The 23,796-nt window shown below is 53.4% G+C and overlaps 1 long non-coding RNA gene across 1 annotated transcript; it reads right to left on the bottom strand.

Moving 5' to 3' along the window:
• Nucleotides 1–12,114: 12,114 nt before the first annotated feature.
• On the bottom strand, nt 12,115–23,663 carry LOC129536505 (uncharacterized). Its single transcript, XR_008681818.2, has 3 exons — nt 22,716–23,663; nt 14,770–14,851; nt 12,115–12,477 (listed from the first exon to the last, which is right to left on the bottom strand). It is a non-coding gene; the product is annotated as an uncharacterized LOC129536505 (long non-coding RNA).
• Between the last annotated feature and the right edge of the window lie 133 nt (nt 23,664–23,796).

Here is a 23,796-nt window from a genome sequence, read left to right as displayed (position 1 = left end):
TTCCCCCTTTGCTCTCAGAACCTTGGGGAAGGCGCCTGGACTGTTGGGGGGTGGGCATCTTGGGGTTCTGGGTGGGCCACTGGCTAGTTTGGGAGGGTGGGAGGGGGGTGCGTTTCTTCTGCATGACTGTGGTCTGTTGCTCATGACTTTCTTTTGTAAATATCTATAAATGGAAAGATGGAGGCACCGAATCCACCTTCTGCCGTGTGTACCCACAGGACCAGGCGGTGCAGGCCCTCTCTGGGCACCCCACCCCCTCCCCACCCAGCCGGCTGGTCCCTCGAGGCCCTTAGAGCCAGCTGTCTTGGCCCCTGGATAGTGTTGGGTTTCGGTGCAGAAGTGGGACCCCAAGGAGCAGGATAAGGGCCATCCCTCCCTGCGGTCCCTCTGGGCCCGAAGGCCCAGACCAGATTGACAATGGAGTTTGTAACTATATATTTTTAATAAAGTATATGGTCCATTAGGGGTGGGCTGGTTGAAGATGGAGGGTTGGGAAGAGACAGAGAGAGACCAACATGATGTGTGTCTGTGTGTGGTATGTATGTGCATACAGGGTGTGTGTGTGTATGTGTCCTGTGTCTGTGTGTATGAAGTATATGTAAGTGTGGTATGTATGTGTGAGCTGTATATGTGTGTATTGTATATATGTGTGATATGTATGTGTGTGTATATGTGTGGCATGCATGGTGTGTATGTATGTCTGTGTGGTATGTGTATTGTATTTGTGTGCATGGTGTGTATGTATGTGTATATATGTATGTGTGTTGTGTGTATGTGTGTATTGTATATGTGTGGTGTGTATGGTGTGTATGTATCTGTGTATTGTATATGTGTGGTATGTATGTGTGTGTGTTGTGTATGTATGTGTGTGTATGTATGTGTGTGCTGTATATGTGTGGTGTGCATGGTGTGTATGTATGTGTGTGTGGTATGTGTATTGTATATGTGTGTATGGTGTGTATGTATCTGTGTATTGTATATGTGTGGTATGTTTGTGTGTATGTGTGTATTGTATAGTTGTGTATGTGTGTGCCCTTTCTGAGAGACTGACCCTTGGAGAGAACTTTATTACCTGCTGGTCTCCTTTCTGGGAGCCAGTGGAAAGGACCCTAAATGGGCATAGAAGGTCTGAGTGGGTTTGAGTCAGACCTTTGCTATTAATAAGCTGTGTGGCTGTCAGCAAGTTGCCCATCAACTCCTGGCCTCAGTTTCACTCTCTGTAGAATGGAATGAACCATACCTCCTTTCAAGGGATGATGGACATCCTGTGTGGCTGTCAGCCAGCCCTTTGTAACTCAGGGAAAATTGGCAAGGGCCTACCTGGTTTATACCCTTACAAATACACACACACACGGGGCTGGGCTGATGAACTTGACTGTAGGACACTGCAGTGGGAAGGGCTCTAGGGGCAGCTGGGAAACGTGGTCATGGCTGGACTTGGTCTCTGCCTCGCTGTGGGACCTTGGATGGGTTTCTTCCCTTCTGCAGGCTTCAGTTAGCTTGTGCTATGTAACAGGCCACCCTAAACATAGACAACACTGGGTTGTTCTTTCTAAGGTAATGTGGGCGGGCTGGCGGGAGCTCCTCACCCGTTTCTCTGGGCTTCCTCCAGCAGCCTTTCTTAGCACGGAGGTCAGCCAGGCCATAAGGTCCTCACTCACTGGCATGTCGGGCAGTAGGTCTCACTGCCGGCCTGGGGGACTCGGTTCTCCTCCACTGGCCTCTCCTCCTCCAACAGGCTACACCAGATCACGTCACAGAATCTTGGGGCAGCAGTCATAGAGGGTGAAGGCAAAAGCTGCAAGGTCTCTTGAGTCTAACTGTGAACTTGTATAACGTCACTTCCATGGCATTTTATTCACTAATCCAGGTCACGATTCTAAGGGCAGGAAGTTGACTCCGTCCTCTGGGAGCATGGTCAAGTCCCTTGGCAAAGGGCATACACACCAGGTGGACCTGTGGCCATCCTTGCTAGTCTATCCCAGAATCTCCGAGGTGGGGGTTCCTTCCAGCTCTAAGTCTATCGTATGTGCCAACTGTGGACCCAACATTCAGGGTACAAAGAAGCAGAGGGCACCCTCCTTGTTCCCAGGAATCTGCTACACAGATGCTTATCCTCTCAGGAAACACAGGGACCCTGGAGGCAGGCTCAGCTGCTGTGAAGTGCCGTTGGCTGCTTTGTGAAGGTCCACATTTCATGTTGGCCATTTGGGTAAATCGTGGTGCATTCCATGTGCTTTAACAGTTTAAGAAAATAACCTGAGGCCTCTTTCCTGGAGAAAGGGGGCCCAGCGCCCAAGAGCTCATCACAATGTCTCTTATTATTTGCATAACACCTTTCAAGGTAGGTGGGACAAGGATTTGGTCTCAGAGAGGAAATGGAGGCCCAGAGAACTAAGGGGCTGGTCTGAACCAAGGTGAGAACTGTCAGAGGCCCAGGGGCCAGCTTCCCCTTCACTCCCATTCTTCCTGAGTGGGGCTAAGAGAGTCTGGAAAGGGCTTCTTCCTTTGTCCCTATCCAGATGTCCCAGAGTGTACCTGTGACCTTTGGGGGCCTTGAAGGGGCCTCCAGGGGCCACTCAGCCAGACATAAGTGCGGCTGCTCACCTGCCCATGCGCTCAGAAGGGCCCTAAGCGGGCGCACCCCAGGATCTTACTCCCCCACCCCAGTGACACCCCTCCATCCAGCCCTGCAGGCCCGTGGGAGGACTCACTGACCTCATCCCCTCCTGCCTGCTTCATCTCGGTGATGCTCTGGCACCCAGGGCAGCCGGCAGTGGCTAAAGAGGACCTCAGACTCAGGTACCTTCCACCTGGAACACAGGGTAGAGGTTGTCCCGCCCTCCACCCATAAGGACCAGGGGGACAGAGTGTGCATTCCCCCCTAAGCAGGCCTCCCATCCAGAGTGATACGGAGGCACTTCAAGATCCCTCCTAAACACCTTCCTCGTCACTGGTTGGCCACTTCGCTCAGACACTCGTGACAGCGGCTCCTGAAGAAAGGCCCCTGTCACTGTTGAGGTGTGCATGTGATACAGGGTAGGCAAGTTTTGACAAGAGCCTGCAGCAAGGACTTTCTGGGGTATCAAAGTGGAGGACCGGGGTGGGGAGCACAGGGACTCAGCGGGGCGGGGCACGCAGCGGAGCCAGCCCAGAGCTCAGAGGCGAGCGCACAGCTGCAGGGAGGCTCCAAGGCTGCAAGCCTGCTGCTCCATCGGTGCTGACTCACCTTGGCTCTCCCACCTGCTCCCTTCACAGCCCTCCCACCTGCCTTCCCCTCCCCTGCTCCCCAGTAGGCAGCTCCTCTGATCTCGCTTCACTCCTTCACTCCCGGCTCCTGGCGGCCCTGAAATGGGGGTGGGGGGAGATCGCTGAATCTGGGGGTGTAAGAACATTAGACATCACGAGCTTGTAGTCACAGAAGGGGACTTGGAGGAGCCATCAAGCCCTTCCTCGGCTCCTGCCCCTCTCTCTCCTGTGGGGCCAGGGAGTGGGGACCCTGCCTCTCCTCTGTCCGCCCTCCTGCAGTCACAGCCCTGGCGGGACATCAAGTGGGAGAAAGGGGGACCAAGGTGGGGGCCAAGGCGTAAGAGGGTGCCACTCTCGCAGCTGACAGCCGCCCGCATCCCAAATAAAAGCCCCACCACTGGGGCCTGATTCTTGTAGGGTCATCTTTGCTTGCTTCCTTCCTGCCAGCTTCCGAAAAAAAAAAAAAAACCAACTCATTTTCCTCATGAGCTCACACGCTTAAAGAGAAATAGAAAAGAATCTAGAAGGCACTCAACTCAGCTGTTTCACCCCGCCAAATCCTCACCCTATCTGTGTCGGGCCTTAGCTCCCATGGCTGTGACCCTGGCCCCTTCTTCCTGGATCTGGCTTTTCTCACTATAGCTTTTTCTGTTTTTTATTGGTTTTGATGGATTCTACACATTTTCATTCTTTTATTTTTTAAATACAGAGTCCCTGTGGCCCAGCACTGCTGAGAAAACCCCTAGCAGGGGGGAGGGGGTAGCTGATGATACTGGTGGTTATTTATTATTTTGACTGCGACGCACAGTCTGCAGGATGTCGGTTCCCTGACCAGGGATTGAACATTGGGCCTCAGCAGCGAAAGTACAGAATCCGAACCACAGGCTGCTGTTGTTGTTCAGTCCCTCAGTCGTGTCCGACTCTTGGTGACCCCATGGACTGCAGCTCGCCAGGCTTCCCTGTCCATCACCAGCTCCTGGAGCTTACTCAAACTCATGTCCATCGAGTTGGTGATGCCATCCAACCATCCCATCCTCTGTCGTCCCCGTCTTCTATCTTCAATCTTTCCCAACATCAGGGTCTTTTCCAGTGAGTCAGTTCTTCACATCAGGTGGCCAAAGTATTAGAGCTTCAGCTTCAGGACCAGTCCTTCCGATGTATATTCAGGGCTGATTTCCTTTAGGATGGACTGGTTTGATTTCCTTGCAGTCCAAAGGACTCTCAAGAGTCTTCTCCAACACTGCAGTTCAAAAGCATCAATTCTTTGGTGCTCAGCCTTCTTTATGGTCCAACCCTCACGTTCATACATGACTACAGAAAAAACCGGCTTTAACTATACGGACCTTTGTTGGCAAAGTGATGTCTCTGCTTTTTAATACTCTGTCTAGGTTTGTCACAGCTTTTCTTCCAAGGCTCCCTTTCCCTCCTGTACGTGGATGAATTCCAGTATTTCTCCAAGATACACAACGCTGTGATCAACATCTTTGTGCCTTTTTTGGTTTGTTTTTTTAACTTTTTTTTCCTTCTTGTGGCTGTTTGCTTAGACTAAGCACTAACAGAATTCTGGACTGTGTTTGCCAGACTTCCTAAAAATGCAAACCTCCAGCACCTGAATCTTTCCACAAGGACAGTGTAGGGCTGGGGCTCCCAGGATTGGAAAGGGGAGAAGTTTCAAAAGCAAGCCCCACCTCCACAAGCTCCTCAAGGGGTTCCCTGTGGGCAGGGTGAGAGCAGATGAGGAAGGCTGACTGGCAATGCACATAGCGCTGGCACCAGGGCACAGAGCCAAGAGCAATGGCATCTATGTCAACATTTATAAAGATTGTGAGTATGAGAACTAGGGGTCCTAGCTTTGAATTCTGTTCTACCAGTTACCAGCTGTATGACTTTGGGCAAGTTGATTCATGTCTCTGAACCTGTTTCTCCATCTGTTCCAAAGGGCCATTCGTATCTATGTCACATGCTTTGCTGTTTGGCTTAAATGAGATCTCATATGTGACCAGGCCCAGCGTGGTCTTGGGCATATTATTGGATCCAAATCATGTGAACTACTTTCCAGTCAGGATTTTGATGGGCTGACCACACGAGACACAGTTTACAAAACTGACCTCTGAGCTTCCTGGCAGCCATGACAAAAGGGAAGCCTGATAGCTCACGTAGCTCTCAGTATATGAGGACTGGGAAGCTAGAGAAAGAGTTTGGGTTCTGACTTACCATGTAATCCTGGCTAATCTCTTCCATTTTCTGAAACTCACTCCCCTCATCTTCACAGTTAGGACACTGGACTTAATGACCTCCAGGGCCCTGACACGTCTGACAGCCTAGGGCTCTGTTCCGACATCCTTCAGGACATCTGAAGGTCTTGGGGACATGGTGGGGAAGGACAGAACTGACGGCAAAACTGGGAGGATGCCCAAGTCTAGTTTGGCCCTCTCCCCCAATTACTGGTGACCTCCAGCACCTCCCCCCGCCCCAGTCCCCAAAGTCACTCCACTCACGGCCTCAAATCTGTTCTAAGATCCCTACATCAGCCCTTTGGGGTCCCAACCAGAGGCGTTTGCCCAGGTCCTGGCCATCAGCCCCACCCACTGCAGATTTCGGAGGGCTTCTGTGTCATTCATCCGTTTCTTCGTGGAACAGACATTTGTTGAGCAGCTGCTGCGAGCAAGGAAGAGCTTGGTTTAGGAGAAGGGATTTAGCACCGAACCAAACAGGAAAATGGAGCTGGGGCCCAGGCCTGTTGCCATTCAGCCTTGGGCTGTGGCGCTGGAAGAGAGCTCCCAGCTGGGAGTCCTGAGGCCTCTGGCCTGGGCCCTGCCACCAATGCCAAATGGGACCTTGGGCAATTCCCAGCACTCCATGTTCAAGCTTGGGACACCAGTCAGGGATCCTTGGTTACAGTCGCCATAACTGTCCACTGCACTCCAGGTGCCATAGCAACAGAGCAGGTAGGCCAGAGTCCCTGCTCGCTGAAGGCTGGCTTCACCTCTAACAGTGCCCGCAGTGGGAAGGAAACCAAGAGGGACCCCTGGTCCCCATGGATGGGGAAGACAGGCCCAGGGAGGGGGGTTGAGATGTCAAACACAGAGGCAGGTGCAGAGCCCCAAAGCCAGAATCAGACCTCTGACCCCACACCTGTCACCAGGAATACCTCCTACTAGGATGTGGCCTCCCTGGAATGAGGGTCCGGAGGCCAGCACCTGTGCCTCGGGCTTCCGGGACCTTCCCTGCCTGGCAGAGCAGAGATTCAGCTGGCTATCTCCCCTCCTCAACCCTTTCCAGGCTGTCTAAGCCTCTCCTTCCTCTCCTCCTCCTGGACCTCCCTGCCCACACCTGAGCCAAGGGACTAAAGGAGGGATCCAGTAACGTGGGAACGTGGGAGAGGGTTCAGGGACAGTTTGGAGGGCATATCATACAGCGATGTGGGAGCAGGTGACACAGTCAGAGCAGCCGTGACAGCGGAGGGGGAGGTGGAGAGACACAGACAGTCAGTGACAGACTCAGAGACGGAGAAACACGGGGAGGTGGGTGAGGGGCGTGGCCTGCGGGAGAACGGAGGGCCTGAGCCAGCCAGAGGGAGGCAGAGGGCAACTCAAGACAACCAAGGGGAGAGCCGCACAGAGCAAGGGAGGCCGGAGGCACCAGCTTGGCAGAGAGGCCCTCACTCAGTCAGAGTGGAGGGCAGGGATGTGTTGGGGGTGGGGGGCACAGATGTTGGGGGGTGCAGACGGTGGCCTCCCCCACACATGAGGCCTGGTGGGTCTACGGGGAAGGAGCTGGATGTTCTGGGGCCCCAAGGCCTGCATCCAGCGAGGCAGAGAGGCCAGCGGAGACCCCCTCCCTGAGGAGCATTCTCAAGGAGAATCCTCAGAGGGGCAGCTCCGTGGAAAAGGCCGAGGCCACCTGACCAACACAGCAGCTGCTGAAGAGCCCCGTGCACCAGTGAGGAGGCAGTCTGGGGTCCCCTGTATGGCTGGACTCCCTGCTGAGGCCTTACAGGGGCTGGATTATGAGGCCCCTAAAACCCAAGCTGGAAAAGAGGAGAAGCCCAGAGGGGGCAAAGAAGCCCACTCCCAGCTTCTGTGCTGGTGACAGGCCTGGTGCCAACCCTCGCTTAGCAGTTGTGTGACCCCAGACCCTTCCCTGACCATCAAGACGGGGAACACGGATGCTGGTCCCTGAAGCCTGTGGGTGGGGTTGTGGCAACTCCGTTCCAGCCCCAGCCGTGAATCTGCCCCCAACGCCCAGTGCACACACCCCCTTAAAACTTGAAGTTAATCTCAACAACCCCTCACAATGAAATGCCCATGCTTTATAGGTTACAGAGCCTCTTAACCTCCACTTTCTCATGTGACCAACACCCCCACATCGGCGCTGGAAGGACAGTTCTATTATTATCCCCATTTCACAGATGAGGAGGCTCAGGGAGGCCCCGCGTCTTACCCGTGGTCACGCAGCCACTCGGGGCCCCGCCCCAGGCTTTCTGGCCTCGCGGTTGATGATGTTTCAGGCCCCGAGCCACACACAGTAGACACCGCCGAGAGGAGAGTGGGATGGGGCGAAGGCAGGGATGCGGGGAGTCAGCTGCTTGCGGAGGGTGGCTGCGCCAGGAGAGGAGAGAGTTCAGCAGATGAAGGGGTCTCTTCCTGCAGGTCGTGGAGAGACCTGGGTGGCCTAGCAGTGGAGGAGTGAGAGATGGGAGAGGCCTTTGGAGAGCTGAACACGGCCGCCAGTGGGCCCCGGGTGGGAAGTGGGCAGGGAGAGGGCACCGCAGACCCGGGCGGGCAGGGCAGCAGCCCTGAGGGGGTCCGGCCTCGGTGCAGCCTGTGAGCTGCTCCTGGGGCCTCCGAAGGAAGCTGGCCAGGGCAATGGGACCTGATGGGGCAGCTTTCTGGGCTTAGCAAGGAGATGGGCAGGAACCCCGGCGCTGCCTGAGGAGCCTCAGCAAGGGATGGGGGGGTGGGGGGTGGCAGGACAGGTGACTGACAGGGAAATGGGAGACATGGCGTGCATGGCTCCGGTCCTCTCCCCGACAGATGAGAGGCGAGAGGACACGCACAATTGAGCACGGCACGCGGCCAGGGTGGGAGCCCGTGGTGAGGATGGACAGGGCTATTTCTGGCCGGATCTCTGCAGGGGAGATGGGGGTGAGAAGGGCCTGCAAATGGCCTTGCTGCCACTCCCCTCCCCGGCAACCAAGAACCCTGGCTGGGGGCAGGCGGGGGCACAGCCTTTGGCTCCGGAAGGCCCTGGCTCTCGGTGGCATCAGGAAGGAGCGTCAGAGGGCAGGGATGGGAGTCGGCAGGCTTGGCGAGGGGCCAGACGCGCCCCTTCCTCTCTGGGTTGTCCTGGCCCATCTGCTTGCCCTCCCTGGTCTTCATCTGTAAGAGCGACCTGATAATAACCATTGCACGCATTCCTCTCTCCTCGGAGACAGGTGGGCCTGACCTGAAGGGCTGGAAATGGGTTTACAGGAAGTGGTAGAGGCTAGCAGAGGCTAGGCTTGGAAAACCGCCTCCAGCCCCCCCGGCCTGCTCCCTGTCAGCCTCCCTGGGAGACACAGACCTTGAGCCCATCTCTTCAAATGAACGGATGGGGAGACTGAGGCCAGGAAAGGAGAAGGGACTTGCCCGTGTCATGTCGTGCAGTCATTCAGGGGCCCAACTGCGGCCGGGGCAGCCCAGGCCTGACCCTGCTCCTCAGCTCTATCTGTGAAATGGGAATCACAGGGGCTTCCTTCTCCGGGGATGGCTCAGGGGGGTCACTGAGCTAGTGTGTTAGAGGGTTTGACTCACAGTCGGTGCTCAGGGCAGTTTTTCACCTTCTGCGTGTTGAGGTCACGTTCGGGTGACCACTGAGGTTAGCACACAGCTTCGGGCGTCCTCTGGGCCCCTGGCACTGCCGCTGAGCGACCTGGTACAAGCTACATGGCCTCTCTGAACCTCAGTCTGTTCTTAAGAGAAACAGGGACGCCCCAGCTCCTTCTCCCAGGGCAGCCGGGAGGATAGAAACAGAAAACGAACGCCTCAGGCCCCAGAGCAGCACTGTCTTCCCCTCTTCTCAGCCTGAGCCCCCCACCACCACCTCACACCCCACTGTCAAGGCCCACACCTCGCCACTCCTGCTGGGCAGAGAGCCTGGCCTTGGAGAGACTGCGGCAACCTCTCCTGTCTGGCAGGGAAGTGATTCCAGCTCGCCTCGGGCCCCCAAAATAGAGTCCTATTTTAGCTTCCAGCTCCTCCGTGGAGAGGCCCAGAGCGCCACGCGAGGGTGTTTGGCTGCCGAGGGCATGCACCAACCTCCCTCCTCGCTCCCCCGTCCTGCCAGCCATGGCCAAGCTGTGCCCTTGGGCCCCTCCTGCCTCCTGCTAACTTCCCCCTGTCCCGGGCACCCAAGGCCCTCCACTGTGGCTGGGCTGCCTGCTCCTCTTGGCTCAGTTCCAATTATTCCAGTTCTAGTTGAGGATCTTGGTGCCACCTGGACGCCATTTCTTCCAGAGACGCATCATGAGAATCAGGACCTCCCCGTTCTTTGTTGTACTTTTCACATGAGGCCCCCCGGGGCCTTCAGGCCACTCCCTGTGTCCACAGTCCTATCTTAGGGGGAGCAGAAGTTCTCATGGGGGCAAATGAAGGAGACGGGATGCTGGGTCAGCAGTGCAGATACACAGCTTACTCACTCAGCCCCACAGACCCTGTGGGGCTATGCAGTTTCCTACCTCAGGGCTTCGCACCTGCAGTTCCCCTGACCAGAATGCCCTTCTCCTTCGTCACCAGATGCGACTGGGTGACAGGTGGCCCGTGCTCAGAGGCCACGCTTTTAGCCCCACTATGGTCACTCTGGAAGGAACTCTAAGCAGAGGGATGGCAGGAGCAAAGAAAGAGAGGACTATGCCAATGGGCAGGATGTTTAGGGTTTCTGGAGACATGAGGGAACTTCACTGTTTCCCTTGTTTTGCAGCCAACAGGCACAAAGAAGTGAAATAATTTGCTCAAGATCACTTTTGAGTGAGGAAGCTGGAATCTGAGCCTGGGGTGGAGGGGTGTGTGTGGGGGTCGGTCTCCAGTGCCACTCCCTGAACCCTCTTAACTAGCCTCTGGGCAGAGGCTCAAGAGGTTTGCTAGACAGGAAGAGAATGAAAGCCTTGATGGGATTCCAGCCAGTGGGCCGACTCACTGCTCACAAGCTGTGCATCTTCGCATATCTTGCTCAGCACTGTGGTGCTGAGAACTTTCCCTGAGGAGGTAGGGGGTTGGGGGACCCACACCTCAGATCCCAGGTCTGGTGAGTTGGTGGTGGGGAGGCTATGGAGGTAGGAGGGAGGTGGGGGCAGGGTGGGGCGGGCAGAAGGCTGGAGATGGTTCAGCTGCATCCCAGTACACAAACCCACGGGTCAGTCGGCTCCTCTGGGTTAAAAGTAACGTCAGAGGCTCAAGCAACCTTTCCAGAAGCCCAGGCTCACAACTGCCCAGCAGACAAAGCAGAGAGTCCCTCTTCCAATAGTTCCAGTCCTCCCAGAATCCAGCCTCATTGGCCAGGAGTGAGACACGTGCCCACCTCTGAGCCCACCGCAGTGGCCAGGGGCAGGGACCACTCTGACTGGTGGACATGACCTGTGGGCACAGAGAGGCTCCTTGTTTTAGTCACGGGACTGGCAACCTGGGGCAGGGGAGGGGGAAGGCAAGGCCAGAGAGGCTGAGAAGGGAGGAAGGAAGCTAGGAACCAGAGATGAAGGACAACAGCTGGGCAGGAGGAGGTCCCCCCTCTCCAGCCTCAGCTAATGTCTGGTCAGATGTGAGCACAGAACGTGGGAGTCAGGGGACAGGCTCCGCTGGCTGTGCAACCCCAGACAAACCACACCACGTCGCTGAGACTCGGCTTTCTCCTCTGTCACATGGGTGCCAGTGGCACCAGCTTCACGGGCTGTTATCGGAAAGGAAAGGGGACTAAGCTTAGCTCACGGCATTTCTTTTTACCCTCATCCTTTGAAGTTCACCTCTTAATCCCTGTGCAGGCGTTGACCCTGGATCCCTACCAGATAGTTGGCAAAGCCCTTTTCTAGCCATCAACCCACTCCAGTACTCTTGCCTAGAAAATCCCATGGATGGAGGAGCCTGGTAGGCTGCAGTCCGTGGGGTCGCTAAGGGTCGGACACGACTGAGCGACTTCACTTTCACACATTGGAGAAGGAAATGGCAACCCACTCCAGTGTTCTTGCCTGGAGAATCCCAGGGACGGGGGAGCCTGGTGGGCTTCCGTCTATGGGGTCACACAGAGTCGGACACGACTGAAGTGACTTAGCAGCAGCAGCAGCAGCCATCACCGGCAGTGGCCCTGCTCCTCCGCTGGGAGCTACTGGCATCACACCTGTACTGTCTTACAGGTATTAAAACAGCCCTGGCATCTTGAACAGCCTGCGATTCAAGATTCCTCGACGGTCCAGAGCCGGGACGTCACCGATACTCTCAAGCCCGAGTTCCTTCCATCACAGCAGCTGCTGGTTGACTTTCAAAAGGTGAGGGAAGGAACTGGTCCTCGCCTCAGTTTCCCCTCCTGCTGCAGAGGGAACCAGAACGATCCCATCCTCCCCTCCCCGGGGAAGAAATTACTAACACTTAGTTCTCACCTCCTCTTCGCTGGCCCCTATGCCAGCCGCAGGGGTCCCTGCGCCATCCCCAGGGTCCCTTCCCACAGCGCCGCCCCGTGGTGGCCTCAGGGACTGCAGTCTGAGTCCGGCGAACTTGAACCCTCACTCCCATCCCCACGGTGGGGGAGTCCCCGCCCATCGCTCCCCGGGTCTCTCGCTGGAGTCCTGCTCCGCCCTCTCTCCATCTCCAAACCTGTCCACATCCTTGACGCCCCCCTTTCACCAACACTGAGAAGGCGCCGCACACCAGCTCCACCACCCATTCTAGGCTCAGAGGTCTATGCCCCGGAGGTGAAGCTTCCACTGTCAAGGTCAGGCAGCGAGGAAGAGGCGGAAGGCTGGAGGCGGGATCTGAGCTCAGGTGTCTTTGTGTGCACATTTTGTTTGGGGCACCAGAATCTCCTAAGTGCTCTTCGCAGTCGTTATCCAGTCCAGCGTCGCTTCCCTGTGGCCCCGGGCATCCAGCCTAGGTCACGACTGCGCTGTCCGGTGTAGTAGCCACGACCCACAGTGTCCTTGACACTTGGAGTTGAGAAGCACTGTGAATGTGAAACATACACCCGATTTCGAAGACTTAGTACCTAAGAAAAGAAAACAAAATATCTCATTTATAATTTTTTATGATTGATTACATATTAAGAATTATACTTTGGCTATATTGGGTTAGGTAAAATATGTAATTAAAGTATTTTATTTCTATTTAAATATATTTTATATATTAAAATAATTAACATTTTCTGTAAAGAACATTTCACCTGTTTCTTTTCACCTTATTATATGATTAGTACTAGAAAATTTAAATTGAAAAATTGGCTTGTATTTGTGGCTCCCATACACCCACTCCAGTATTCTTGCCTGGAGAGTTCCTTGGACAGGGAAGCCTGGCGTGCTGCAGTCCATGGGGTCACAAAGAGCTGGACAGGACTGAGCAACAAACACTTTCACTTATTTCCATAGGACAGCACTTGATGAAAAGTGCCCATTCCAGTGTCCCACATTAGACCCCTGACACCCTGTCTGGGGTGGGACCCGGGGATCTGCATGTTAACAAAGTCTCTTCAGGGGTTCTGCAGACCCCCAAAGTTTTAGTTTAAGCTCCAGGCTTAGCTTCTGGCTTGTTCGTGGTTATATTTCTCAGAATCTGGCACAGGGCATAACATAGAGTTCAGTTCAGTTCAGTCGCTCAGTCGTGTCCCACTCTCTGCAGCCCCGTGGACTGCAGCATGCCAGGCCTCCCTGTCCATCACCAATTCCCAGAGCTTGCTCAAACTCATGTCCATTGAGTCGGTGATGCCATCCAACCATCTCATCCTGCTGTCCCCTTCTCCTCCTGCCTTCAATCTTTCCCAGCATCAGGGTCTTTTCCAATGAGTCAGTTATTTGCATCAGGTGGCCAAAGTATTTGAGTTTCAGCTTCAGCATCAGTCCTTCCAATGAATATTCTGGACTGATTTCCTTTAGGATGGACTTGTTTGATCTCCTTGCAGTCCAAAGGACTCTAAAGAGTCTTCTCCAACACCACAGTTCTAAAGCATCAGTTCTTCAGAGCTCAGCTTTCTTTATAGTCCAACTCTCACATCGATACATGACTACTGGAAAAACCATAGCTTTGATTAGATGGACCTTTGTTGGCAAGTAACGTCTCTGCATTTTAATATGCTGTCTAGGTTGGTCATAGTTTTTCTTCCAAGGAGCAAGAGTCTTTTAATTTCATGGCTGAAGTCACCATCTGCAGTGATTTTGGAGCTCCCCAAAATAAAGTCTGTCACTGTTTCCATTGTTTCCCCATCTATTTCCCATGAAGTGATGGGACCAGATGCCATGATCTTAGTTTTCTGAATGTTGAGCTTTAAGCCAGCTTTTTCACTCTCCTCTTTCACTTTCATCAAGAGGCTCTTTAGTTCTTCTTCACTTTCTGCCATAAGGGTGGTGTCATCTGCATATCTGAGGTTATTGATATTTCTCCCGGCAATCTTGATTCCAGCTTGTGCTTCTTCCAGCCCGGTATTTCTCGTGATGTACTCTGCATATAAGTTAAACAATCAGGGTGACAATATACAGGCTTGACGTACTCCTTTCCCGATTTGCAGCCAGTCTGCTATTCCGCGTCCGGTTCTAACTGTTGCTTCCTGACCTCCACGCAGGCTTGTCAGGAGGCAGGTCGGGGGCTGGTGCCCCATGTAGTGCGCGCTAATGACATGTCTGCCACATGCGTTGTCTCATCCAGTACATACAGTGGGTAAGCAGAGCAGATGAGACATTTTCAAAAAACAGTAACTAAGGCGTTCTGAATATCAGTTAAAAACCCGAAATTGACTTACATGTTCTGAGAAAAAATATGTACAATATATTTTGCTAAAGAACAGTATCTATATAACCCCATCAAACAAAATATTTTTATATAAAGGATAAGTGGCCTGATTTCTTCAACAAGCAAGTTTCAAGGAAAATAAAAGACAGTAGGAACCTATAAATTGAATGAGAGTTAGGAGACATTGACCAATGACATGCTTTCACAGTCCTTATTTAGGTCTTGACTCAAACAAACTAAAAAATTATATTTGATGATGTTAGGAAAGTATTGTTACAGGATGATAATGGGACCTGGGTTTTTTAAACCTTTTCTTTAAACCTTTCCTTTTCTTTTAAAGCTATATATACAAATATTTAAGCATTAATTTATATGACGTAAGAGACTTGCTTCAAAATAATATGGGATGGGAGAACTGGTGGGGATAAATATTTATGTTGATTTGGTACATGTCTAAACTGATTGATGTTTACATGAGAGATCATTTTATAAATTCTGTACTTTTGTATATGTCAAAAAGTTTCCATAATACAAATATTTTCAAAATAAGAAGTCAAATCACCTCTCACTAAGAAGAGAGAGGTAGTTTGGAAGTGATCTGGTCCAGATAAGAAGAAAAAGGGAAGTGAATAGTCCTTCTTTACCTGTAAAAAGATCAAAATCAAAAGATTTATTATTATTTAGACAGTTAAGATTAAAGCATTATTAGAAACAAGAAATATTTAACTCCAAGAAGATGTAACAATTCTAAATTCTTATGTACCTGATAACACAACCTCAAAACATATAAAACAAGGCAAAGAGAATTAAATAAATCTATTATCAAAATTAGAGATTTTTATCATAATGCTTTCAATGGATGATATATCAAGAAGATAAAAGAAACACTAAGGATATGGAAGACATCTAAGAAGGTATTAAATATCATTAGCAAACAGGGGTATTAAATTAAAGCCGTAATAAGTTGGAATTTTACTCCCACTAGCTTGGCAAAAATTACAAAGTTGAACAGTTCCACATTTGGCAAGGATATGGCTCAGTGGGGACTCTGTTTCCCTTTGGGTGGGAGTAAAAATTGTTTCGGTCTCCTCGGAAAATAGTTTAGCCTTGCCTGATAAAGTTGAACATGTTGCACAAACAGTGGTTGAACAATTCTCCTAATTTTGTTACATAAGAGAACGTACATGTGACCAAGCGTGAGGAAAGTCAGAAGAGGGAGGCACGTGCACCTTCCAAGGGGTACAAAGGTGTGTTTCTAAGGTGGCGGCAATTTTTATGGGTGGTGAGTACATGGGTGTCTGGGCTTCCCTCATAGCTCAGTTGGTAAAGAATCCTCCTGCAATGCAGGAGACCCCGGTTTTATTCCTGGGTTGGGAAGATCCGCTGGAGAAGGGAAAGTCTACCCACTCCAGTATTCTGGCCTGGAGTATCCCATGGACTATAGAGTCCATGGGGTCTCAAACAGACAGACACGACTGAGCGACTTTCACTTGCACATGGGTGCCTGCATTGCTTTTCTTTAATTGTGTATCTTTCGCATGTACATGTTACAATAAAGATGCTGTCCCTATACACATTTGCGTATATCACATCTGTATGTAAATACACGAAAGTCGGAAGGAGATACCAGACTGTTCACAGCAGCTCAGTGTCATGCTGAGGTGGGGGTGTGGGCAGATTCATATTTTATTCAAATATTTCTTGGTTGTTTGCATGGTTTTACAGTGTGTATGACCCAGGTGATATTAAAGACCCAATGAAAAGCAACAGAAACAGATAATACCCAAATACAATTGACACTCATGATTAGTTGCTCAGCTGTGTCTGCCTCTTTGCCACCCCATGGACTGTAGCCCCCCAGGCTCCTCTGTCCATGGGGTTTCTCCAGGCTAGAATACTGGAGTGGGTTGCCATGCCATGAGAAGAGTAAATATGCCACAAGGGCATTTCAGGAGGCAGGCCCATGGCATGCGAGGAGTGGGCACTTTCTGGTGAGTCATTCAATTTCCCTAAGGCTCAGTTTCCTCATCTGCAAGATGGGCCTCATGGGGTCTGGCCTCACAGGATCTCGGGGGGACTGGGTGGGGATGAGACGGGTGAAGGGCCTGACTCAGGCCTGGGCCCACCATGAATGTTCGGTATGCAGAGACGCACATAAGCCAGGGATGAGTATTTTGGATTTCAGAGGAGGGAGATAGAGAGAGTGGGACTGGGAACAGACTCAGCTGGGGATGGGGAAGGCTTCTGGGGAATGTGTGTGTGCCAGGCCTCGGGGACGGGGAGAATGCGGGGATGGGGTTAAAGAATGACATATTTGACTGGTGAATAGGGGATGAGGAGGAAGGTGACTGCCCAGGCTGGCCAGGTCTGAGGATGGGGGCAGCGAAAGGGGAAAGAGGTGGGGAGGGAAGAGCTGCCCTCAGAATGAGGGCTGACACAGGTTTCATTTGGAACCAGAGACATCATGCAAATATATGCAAAAGACCATGCAAATTATCCCGGCTGGTGGCCAGTGGAGGAGGACCCAGCTGGAGATCTTGTTCCCCTAGTGTGGCCCAGGGCCACCTGTAACAGAATCACCTGGGGAACTTATCCTAGTCCCCCGCCACCCCCAGACCCACTGCTTCCATCCTTTGGAGTTGCAGCCCAGGCGTCTAACAAGTTTAAGGGGCTCCCCTGGTGATTATTTACTTCTGAACTCATGTGTTAAACATGTGCGTAGTGCATTATAATTATAACACATTATAATATATGCACATTATAATAGAGAAGATAAACAGAGAAGTAAATCTCCTTCTCTCCTCATTCTCCATCCCCATACCCAGAGTTAAGCACCAGTACCAGCTCTTCTGTGTCCTTCTGGAAGCTAGTCCACACCTTCTCAGGTGATTCCCTTTGACCTTTCAGATCCACAGCACCTTGGGAGTCGTAAGGTGATGTCTCTGGGTCATTCACAGACCAAATTGTCACTCATTTGTGTCTCTGTTCACTCACTCAAACTTCACTAAGAGTCTGCAGGGCCCAGGCCAGGCACCGCCCTGCCCTTAGAAGCTCAAACAAGATGGGGAGCCATTTGCCAAGGCAGCATGGCCCAATGGTTACCTCCCACCTCAGTAGTCAAGATGCCTGTTTCAACAAGACCCTCCCTCCCTGAAGCTCCACATCCCCAACTGTATCAGATAGTAACGGTACCTGGTACTCAGGGCAGTGATGCTGTGTGTCAAGAGTAATGAGGGAGGGACTTCCCTGGTGGTCCAGTCGTTAAGACCCCACGCTTCCAATGCAGGGGGAGTGGGTTCGATCCCTGGCCGGGGAAATAGGACTCCATGTGCCATGTGGTCTGGCCAAAATATTAAAAAAGGAGAAAAAAAAAAGAGTAATGATGGGGAGAGAGCAGCCCCTTTAATAAATGCTCGTTTCCTTCCAGAAGACAAGGCCTTGCCGGGAGCAGACATGATGGGAACAGGGAGACTTTTCCAGCATAGACAGGTCGGGCTCCGGGCCAATAGGAAGGAATTGAGGGTGGAAAGGGGGCTTTGTTATCTCTCTTCTGTCTCAGGCAGAGATCTCTCCAGGCTGGGGTTTGGGGTGCTCTGGGGTCTGAGAGAGCAGCTGCAAGTACAGCATCTTTTGGTCTAGTGCTCAGGGACCCCTGGTGGTAGGGGAGCCAAGCAACTCACTCGGGATCTCTCTGAATCAGTCCTTACCTTCAAGGCATGCCTCCTCCAGGCTGTTCCAATCAGAAGGGGAAAGGGAGGGGGTGCTCATTTCCTGCCAGGGCTTACAAGCCACCTGCTGCTTGGTCTGGCACCTTCATACCTCTTAAAATCTAATTTTCCCAACCCTTCTAAAGGAAGCTATTTCATATCATTTCACAGCTGAGCAGCTATGACTGGGGCTTCCCAGGTGGCGCTAGTGGTAAAGAAGTGAAAGTTGCTCAGTCGTGTCCGACTCTTTGCGACCCCACAGACTATACAATCCATGGAAGGCTCCAGGCCAGAATACTGGAGTGGATAGCCTTACCCTTCTCCAGGGTATCTTCCCAACCCAGGGATTGAACGCAGGTCTACCCACATTACAGACGGATTCTTTACCAGCTGAGCCACAAGGGAAGCCCAAGAATACTGGAGTGGGTAGCCTATCCCTTCTCTAGTGGATCTTCCCAACCAAGGAATCAAAGTGGGATCTCCTGCATTGCAGGCAGATTCTTTACCAACTGAGCTGTGAGGGAAGCCCTACGCATCTGCAAATGCAGGAGAAGTATGAGACACAGGTTTGATCCCTGAGTCGGGAAGATTCCCTGGAGGAGGGCATGGCAACCCACTCCAGTATTCTTACCTGGAGACTCCCACGGACAGAGGAGCCTGGCAGGTCACAGTCCACGGGGTCACACAGAGTTGGACACAACTGAGTGACTGGGTACACACACAGCTGAGACCTGGGGAGGTGAAGAGATGTACTCAAGGCCACACAGGGAATCAGAGGCCGACTATTTGTCTCCATAGGGGCTCTGAGCCTCCCCTGTCCTCTCCTTGGGACTCTTCCCCAAGATCCTGAATCTCCCGAAAGTAAAGATCCAGGGCCTGTGGAGGGGCTGGGATAGCTGAGTTCCTGTAGCTCAGACACTCAGCACCCAGCAATCCTGGCTGATCTGACCTCTCTCCTCCTCGCTCTAGGCCTCAATGATCTCATCTATCAAATGGGTAGATTACCTCACCTGTCACAGGGAGGGTGTCTGTGATTACAGTCCATCCTGGGCTCCTCCCCTTGGCTTCCCCAACTCCTCCAGCTCAGAAGGCCCCAACAAGCTCAGCAGCCCATCTGGCCTTCTCTCAGGTACCCAGTCCCACAACCCCCATCTCCTGGACCAGAATCCTGAGCTGCCCCTGGACGTTGCCCCTTCCTTGCCCTCAAACAGTCACTAAGTTCTATAGCTTCTCCCAGCAAAGAGCTCAGGTGGCTTCCACTCTCACAGAGTTGCAAGCTCTTCAAGAGTGTGCCCCAGCCAGAGCCTTAGTTTGAGCCACTGACTTCTGGGAACCCTCTCTGGTTGCAAAGCCTCATGATTTTCAGGCCAGCACATCATTCAGGCAGATACTTGATGGACCCCTCCAAGGCAGAGAGATGGGTCACTGGCCCTTAGGGCCACCGGCCAGAAGCATCCCTAGTTTCCCAGTTGTACGTAAACGCGTTCAGGGCACTTCTCGGGGTCGCAGTCTCAGGCCCGGGAGTTTCAGGGCGGTCAGGACCTGTTTTCTCTCTGCCCGTGGCCCTCGCGTCGCCCCAGGCTTGGCCCCAACGAGCACCCTTTCTGCACCTGACCCAGACGCAGCAGCACCACCGCGACCCGCCTGCAGCGCCCGCGGCGGCCACTTGGGGGCAGCAGGTGAGCGCCCTCTGTGCCGCGCTCCCGCCCGCCGCCCGAGTTCTAGCAGCCTGGGATGAGGCAGGAGGAAAAGCTTCCGGGGGTGGGCATGGGGAAAGGCGGGTCGCGGGGTGGAGGGGACTTGGACCTGGGTCTGGCCTGGCCCTGACTCCCCCCGCGGACCCAGGCGATCTACGGAGCCTCACTTTTCCCATCAAGAAAATAGACTATGCCATCTGCAAGGGCCTTTAAAAAAAAAAAGTTAATATATATTGTCTATTTACTTATTTGACTGCCCTGGGTCTTAGTTGAGGCATGAGGGCTTCTTAGTTGGTTTTCATTCAGGATCTAGTTCCCCGACCAGGGATCGGACCCCGAACCCCTGTACTGGGAGCAGAGTGTGCCACCAGGGCAGTCCCTGCAAGGGTGTTTTTGACCCTGGTAATCCCTGAGCTCAGGGCTTCCCTGGAAGCTCAGTCAGTAAAGAATCCGCCTGCAATGCAGGAGACCCGGGTTCGATTCCTGGGTCGGGAAGATCCGCTGGAGAAGGGATAGGCTACCCACTCCAGTATTCTTGGTCTTCCCTGATGGCTCAGCTGGTAAACAATCTGCCGGCAATGCGGTAGACCTGGGTTGCATCAATGTGCTAGACCTGGGTTGGATTCCTGGGTTGGGAAGATCCCCTGGAGAAGGGAAAGGCTACCCACTCCAGTATTCTGACCTGGAGAATTCCAAGGACTGTATAGTCCGTGGGGTTGCAGAGTCAGACACGATTGAGCAACTTTCACTTTCAATCCCTGAGCAAGGTTTAGTAACAAATGGAGCGTGACTTTTGTGCCTGGTATCCCTGCTCACAGAGCAGAGTCTTCTCTTGGTCTGACTGAAACCTCTCAGGCCCAGGTGGGGAAAAGGAGCCAGGAGAGGGAGGTGAGGGTCCTGAGGTCACTCCTGACTCCAAGCGCAGCGCCCCACCTTTGGAGAGGCCCGTGTGCAGCCAGTCCCCAAAGGGGAGGGGTCTGCCTGCTCTCTCACCAGGACAGGGCAGCGCTGAGCCTCCCTCTGCCCAGTGCTCTCTCCACTGACTCCCTGGTGGTTCAAGAACTTAGCGGCCCCACTCCTGCCCCCCACCCTGACATGAAAAAAATTAAACAGAACAAGAATTGGCAGCTCACTCTGTGTGTACAGCCAGAGAAAGAGGAGGTTCCACAGGCACCGTGGAAGTTCCTGGACTCAGCGAACAGCCCCCATTCACTGCCTCCTAAGGGTCTGCACCAGGAGCCTGACCTGGCTGCCAGGACTTGTTTCCGCTTGACTCTCTTCAAAATGTCACCTTGGGGCCAACCTCACACAGGCCCTTTCATCTCTCTCAAGAGGGAGGAGGAAGCCAGGGGTGGCCTCCGCAGCCCCTAAGCATGACCCTTCTCATGAGCACAGATAGCAGCCCGGACAGGCTGAAGAAGATACTGATGTTCAGAGTGGGTCAGAGGTGGGGCCAGGACTTGAACCTCCCTCTCTCCAGGCTGGCTATACCTCTGAGCTGCCCCCTGGCCCCCTCAGAACAGGAAAGGAGGGCAGAGGGGATATTTGCTGAGACTCTGCCTGGAGCCTGGCCCAGACCGTGCCTCAGTGGATGTTCCAGCTGCTCTAAGTGGTGCCATAGCATCTCCTGGCTTACACGTGAGCCCTGAGCCCCGGCCACCAGGAGGGAGCACAGGCTGGGGTTTGAAGCCAGGTCAGCTTGGCTTCCACCCCTAGCACGGAGGCTAGGGTCTGACCTGTCTCCTACACAGGGGCCCTGCAAGCTGCTTCCCCATGTGACCCCAGAAATCAGCAAGAGGAACAGGTTTTTTTTTTCTTTCAATTTTCATTAAAAAAAAAAATGCATAACTGAATTCAGGGAATCCTAGCATCTTATGGCCCTCCCACCTCAGCTATCACACAAACTATGCCCTCTGAGAAGGCCCTCAGGTTGGTCTTCTTCTAAAAACCTCCTGGGACCCCCACAGTCTGCAAGATACTATCCAGAAGCTTTGGTTTGGCACTCAAGGCTCCTGGCCCCAGGAGACCTCTGCCATCACTCCTGTGGGGGTTGCACCAGACCCTGTACCCAGCGCCCACCTCCCAGAGTGGCTCCATAGGAGCTTCTGCTTCTGGAAGTCCTGCTCCCTCCCTCATCCCATGCCCTCACACTCCTCCCCTGGGAACACCCTCCCTTGTCCTCCAGGGGTGACCTGGCTTCATCTTCTGAGTGCCTCCTGTCTGGCTTACTGGGGAACCTTCCCTGGAGACCCACAGGGCAGGGTTGAGTCTCCACCAACTCCAGGCCCTTCCTGGTGCCAGTGCACAGAAGGGGCTCAGGTGGAATGTGCTGAAGGATTGGTTTAAAGCAGCTCTCCTGTCCACCGTCTTAACTCAGTGGGAGCAAGTGGGACTGGTAGAGAGTTAAGTGTCAGGAGCCCTGGGTTCCTGCCCTGAGATTTGCTTTGTGACCTCCAGGCAAGTGTCTCTCCTCTCTGGACTTTGGTTATAGCCTTCTAGGAAATGTGGCCTCCTGGGAAGTCAGTTCCATGGAACTCGCTCCGTCTGAAAGCCTTAAGGGTGGGGCAGGCAGAATCATCAAGGGCCATGACCTTATTGACAGGGCCAAGGCCATCATCCCCATGGTGGAGTTTTCTAGGTTCGCACACCACCCCCCAGAGCTATGCCCAGCACTTAGCTGAACCCGCCCTGGGCTGTTAGAATGGCAGGGAGGGGCCAGAGCTCCATCATTGCTGCCATCATGCTCTCCGTTACCACCATCGTCAAGAAGTGGAAAGAATTTCCTTCTCTGGAGGGCCCATCTCTGGCTGGAGACAAGCCTGCTCTGTGCACACACAGTGGGCTGGACCAGAAGACCTTTTTAGACCCCTGGGAGGGGCTGGAGGGAAACCCCTGTGAGTTTTTGTCCCCGACCTCCCTAGGGGTGCAAGAGAGGGACGGGACCCCACTTTACAGAGGACCCGGTGTGTGCTCAGCACAGGGCTGTAGCTCCTTAAGCTTCAGGGCAGAATTCTTTCCCCATCTGAAGTGGCGGCTCAGAGAGGTCGAGGTTGCACAGATGTAAGTGCACAGGGGTAGGGGTGCTCAAACTCTAGTCTTCTTACCTTCAGTTTGCTCATCCCCTGGCCCGGCGATTCCACGTGCTGCGAGGCCATGCAGTGTGTTAGGAACCTGGAGCCTTCCTGCCCGGGTCCAAAGCCAGCTCTGGCTCTTTCCAACCATGTGCCCTTGAGCAAGTCACTGCTCTCAACATCAGAGTTCTCCAGCCATTAACTGGGGATGCTAATAGCGCCTGCTCCCAGGTTGGCATGAGGGCCGGGTCAGCCTATGGAAAGCACATAGATCAGAGCCTGAGCTGGGCACATGGCCAGGTACTGATAAGCCTTGGCCAGAGGATTAACATTTCCCTGTCAGGCAAACTCTCTTCCTCTTCCTCGCCAACTACCTTCCCAGGCCAAGCTGCCCTTTCCCTCCTTGGGAACTTTTCTCATCCTCCAAAGTGAGGGACACTTATCCCCCTGCGCCTCCTCATGGCAGCCTGTGCCCCTCCTGAGACGTGGGTGGCAGTGTCCTGCCAGGCCCCTGCCCGCCTCCCAGGCCCAGCCCAGGGCTAGCCCTGGCAGGTCTACTGATGATAGAATGGGTGAGTCCATATCCATTTCCTCCTCCCACGACTGCCGGGCACCTCCTCACCTCCCAGGACTTTGTGGAATCTTTCCTGACCTTCTGCTGCCTCATCTCACAGCTCAGGCCTTGGGCTCTGCAGACCTCCCCAGCCCTCCTCCCTCCACCCTTCAAGCACAGGAGGGGGAATGTCCCTACAGTCTCTCCTCTGCCCTGCACACCTCCGGACCTCAGCCCCGCCCTCCAGGAGCCTGGAGTCCTGACATCCCCTACCCGCTGGCTGTGTGATCTTAGGCAAGGCCCTGCCCCTCTCTGAGCCCCAGGGATGTCAGGTCCACATTTCAGTGCATTCCTCTGAGATTGAAAAGGGAGTGGGGAGCTCTTTGTAAACTGGAAAGGGTGGTGCACTTTAGAGATCTGTGCTGCTGCTGCTGCTCAGTCGCTTCAGTCGTGTCCGACTCTGTGCGACCCCATAGACGGCAGCCCACCAGGCTCCCCTGTCCCTGGGATTCTCCAGGCAAGAACACTGGAGTGGGTTGCCATTTCCTTCTCCGATGCATG

This window comes from Moschus berezovskii, chromosome 6 (genome assembly GCF_049115385.1).
Source record: "Moschus berezovskii isolate FMDL1 chromosome 6, NW_MosBer_1.0, whole genome shotgun sequence".
Classification (NCBI taxonomy): Eukaryota; Metazoa; Chordata; class Mammalia; order Artiodactyla; family Moschidae; genus Moschus; species Moschus berezovskii.
This window is presented reverse-complemented; position numbering and strand designations above follow the sequence as displayed.